Here is a 4,571-nt window from a genome sequence, read left to right as displayed (position 1 = left end):
AGCTGCAAGGTGCCAAGTGTTTCTCAAAAATCGACCTACGTTCAGGCTATCATCAATTGCAGATTCAAGAGGAAGACATCCCCAAAACCGCTTTCCGAACCCGTTATGGCCACTATGAGTTCGTTGTTATGCCTTTTGGTTTAACTAATGCACCCGCGGTTTTTATGGATCTGATGAATCGCGTGTGTAAGCCCTTCTCAGACCGTTTCGTCATCGTGTTCATTGACGATGTCTTGATCTATTCCAAATCGAAAGTCGAACACGCGCAACATCTACGTTTGGTTCTCGAGTTACTTCAGGGGAATCAACTCTACGCCAAGTTCTCTAAGTGTGAATTCTGGTTAGAGGAAGTTCAGTTTCTGGGTCACATTGTGAATAGTCAGGGAATACACGTCGATCCCGCGAAGATTGAAGCCGTCAAAAGTTGGATTACGCCTAAGAACCCGTCTGAAGTTCGTTCTTTTCTCGGACTAGCGGGCTATTACCGACGATTTATTGAAGGATTCTCCAAAATCGCTGTGCCGCTTACCACTCTTACTCATAAAGATAAGCCTTTTGTGTGGGGAACCGCACAAGAGTCTGCCTTTCAAACCCTCAAGCATATGCTGTGCAACGCTCCGATTCTTACGCTGCCCGACGGAAGCAACGATTTCATTGTCTACTGTGATACTTCCAACCTTGGTCTTGGTTGTGTCCTCATGCAGCGAGACAAGGTCATAGCTTACGCATCTCGACAGCTCAAGATCCACGAGAAGAACTATACAACCCATGACCTCGAGCTAGGCGCGGTTGTCTTTGCATTAAAGATTTGGCGACACTACCTGTATGGCACCAGGTGTACAATCTACACTGATCACAGGAGTTTACAACATATCTTCAATCAAATGGAACTTAATATGCGTCAACGCCGATGGGTAGAACTCCTCAACGATTACGACTGTGAGATTCGTTATCACCCAGGCAAGGCAAATGTTGTTTCCGACGCGCTCAGCAGAAAGAGTTACGTGCTCAGCATCCGAAACGTTCAAGCCCAGCATAACCTCGAAGCCCTTATTCGCGAAGCTCAACATGCTTGCTTTAATGAGCGTACATTGAAGAGAGAAAGGATCTATCACGATAGAGCTCAGTTAGTAAGCAAAGCTGATGGGATATTCTACTATCTGGACCGAATTTGGATCCCTAAACGGACCGATTTGCGAAAGATTATCATGAATGAAGCCCACAAATCCCGATACTCCATTCATCCCGGTGCTGACAAGATGTACCAGGACCTTCGTTACAAGTACTGGTGGCCGGGCATGAAACGGGATATCGCTCTTTACGTTGGAAGTTGCTTAACTTGCGCAAGAGTTAAGGCTGAACATCAAAGACCTTATGGCTTACTCGAACAACCGCCGATACCTATATGAAAGTGGGAGAGTATAGCTATGGATTTCATAACGAAACTCCCGCTCACGCCATCAGGTCACGGCAGTATTTGGGTTATAGTTGATCGTCTAACGAAATCCGCCCACTTTTTGCCGATACGAGAAGACTATAAGGTGGAACGACTAGCCCAGATCTACACCGACGAGATCATTTGTAATCATGGTACGCCTCGCGACATCATCTCTGACCGTGATGCTCGGTTTACTTCTCGGTTGTGGGAAACGTTTCAAGCGGCCCTTTGTACGTCGCTTAATCTGAGTACTGCATTCCATCCTCAAACCGACGGGCAGACTGAAAGAACGATCCGTACTCTTGAAGACATGCTCCGGGCGTGTGTCATAGATTTTGGTGGTAGTTGGAATAAACACCTGCCATTGGTTGAATTCTCGTACAATAACAGCTATGATGCCAGCATTCAAATGGCACCATTCGAAGCTTTGTATGGAAGGAGATGTCGATCGCCTATTGTGTGGCACGAGATCGGTCATTCGTAACTAACCGGTCCCGAAATCCTACAAGAAACGACTGACAAAATCCACCAGATTCGAGACAACTTGGTAAAAGCTCGAAGTAGACAGAAAAGTTACGCCGATAGAAGACGCAAGCCCCTTGAATTTGACGTTGGCGACTACGTACTCCTAAAGGTATCCTCTTGGAAGGGTGTAGTCAGATTCGGCAAGAAAGGGAAACTAGCGCCTCGATATGTTGGACCTTTTAAGATTCTGGAAAGGATCGGAAAAGTCGCCTACAGACTCGAACTACCGGAGGAACTCAGTAACGTCCACCCGACTTTCCATGTGTCTAACCTCCGAAAATGCCTTGCTGATCATGATCTAATCGTACCACTCGACGATCTCCGGGTCAACGAAACCTTACACTTCGTGGAAAAGCCTGTCGAAATCATGGATCGCCAAACCAAGCAACTCAGGCGCTCACGCATCCCTATCGTGAAAGTCCGATGGGAAGGCAAGCGAGGCGCGGAGTTCACTTGGGAACTCGAAAGCGACATGAAGGCCAAGTACCCGCAGTTGTTTAAATAGATCTGAAGCTTCAAATTGGTAATACGACTCACGGTGATGTGCAGCTCCGAGCCTAATTTCGGGACGAAATTCCCTAAACAAGGGGAGGCTGTAACACCCCGTGTTCTCGAATGCCAAAGTCAAAGTCAAAGTCCAAGTCAACTTTGACTTCTTTGACTGTAATTAGTCGATTTTGTGTTTTATTTGTATTATGTGGAGTAAGTGTTGTCTAAATGATATGATCGAATGTTTAATCAATGTGACCGATTACGACTGTGAATCATAGGAAGTAACAATGCGATAAAGTTAATCAATCAATAATCAAGTTAATCGAATCAATCAATCAATCGAACTCGAGACTCGAACTATGCGAAACTGGTATGATAATGATTACGTGCGTGTGTGCCTTATGTGTTACTTGTGCATGTTTACTTTATGTTTTTGTGTGGTATTCAAGCGAATCAATCAAAAATCGAATCGAAACTCGAAAATCAATCAAACTCAATCGAAACCGACATCGATACGTGACTTATAGAAGATTGTATGTTAGATATAGTAGTTGGGACTGAAATTAATTTGACTAGGAACTCTATCGTATTCGTATCATCGTCCATCGGAGCCAAAACATCAAAAATCGTCGCGAAATACTCAACAGGGGTCGCGGATCGAACAGGAGGCATCCTGATCGAACAGGCCAGCCGATCGGCTAGCATGTTCCTAGCCGATCGAGCAGCCCATCCGATCGGAGATCCTGGCCGATCGGCTGACACTTTCCTCTTTTGGAGCCTATAAATAGCCCTGTCATTGTCACCCTTCCTATTTTTGGAAAGCTCTGACCGAACCAACCTTCTTCTCCACCTTTCCTCAGATTTCTCTCAACTCCGGTAAGTTTTCACTCTAATTCTTGTACGTTTTTTATCATTACATGATTCTACACCCTTCTATCTTTCAAAACTCGATTTCTAACCGTGAAATCACCAAGATCTAAGTGTTCTTGGGTGATGTCATCATTGTGTTCTTGAAGAACATCAAACTTTGGCCTCATTCAACCATGAATGGCTTAGATCTGACCGATTTCCACATAAACAAACTAATATTTGTAAGAATCTTAACATTTTTATGAATGATTTCCAACTTTCTTCAACCTTTTACACTCGAAACCTTAAAACCGATAGAAACGGAGCTCGAACCGGCTGACTAATCCTTCTAACAGTTAAGAGGTTCAAGATTCGGATTCTATCTACAAGGTTCACCGATTTCGGGTTAAACATCAAACGACCGTTCCGAACAGTTCACCGGCCGGACTTGGGTGATTCCTGTCCGAACCGGTGCAACAAGTAAGAACCCACGTTCTACAGTTTAACTCGCCGTCAAGTTACCTTAAAAGCATGACAAATAATCAAACAGCCAAGTGTTAGTTGAAAGGCCGACCAGGTCAGAATTGCTGGCCGAACGGCTAGGCTGTTCGAACGAACAGCCCAGCCAATCGAACATACCAGCCGATCGACCGGGCCAGCCGATCGGCTAGCACATGGACTCACACTTTTTCAAACCTTATGAAGTATACTATTGACGAAGTGATGTTCGATCAAAGATGCTACTCGATTGGTAAACATTACTCTTCGGATCATGAGATACTATGCTTCAACACTTAAACAATTTTACAACTCGTAGTATGGAATGCCAGCCGATCGAACAGGCTGTTCGATCGAGGTGACATTCTGCTGAGAGCCACATCTGAAGTTCCTAACCGATCGGTTAAGCCGGCCGATCGAACAGACCGTTCGATCGATCGACCTGAAAGGTAAGAACACTTTAGTGTTCTCATATACTACAACGAAAACTTCAAAAGTTAAAACCATCATACACAAACACACTAGAGGAAGAAACGATCCACTCGAATGGTCCAGCCGATCGAGCCTACCGGCCGATCGAACAGGACTGTTCAAACAGACATACCAGCCGACCGAACCGCCCGTTCGATCGAACCTACTGTTCGATCGACCAGGCTACTCGATCCCTTCACACTTGTTTGCATTCCCACGTTACTCATTGTTGTGCTATCGAACTATTCAAGCTAATCCTACCCTCAGCGCTCCCTTCAATCCATAATCAATCACTGTG

The sequence above is a fragment of the Helianthus annuus genome, chromosome 5 (assembly GCF_002127325.2).
Source record: "Helianthus annuus cultivar XRQ/B chromosome 5, HanXRQr2.0-SUNRISE, whole genome shotgun sequence".
Classification (NCBI taxonomy): domain Eukaryota; kingdom Viridiplantae; phylum Streptophyta; class Magnoliopsida; order Asterales; family Asteraceae; genus Helianthus; species Helianthus annuus.
Note: the sequence above shows the minus strand (reverse complement) of the source record.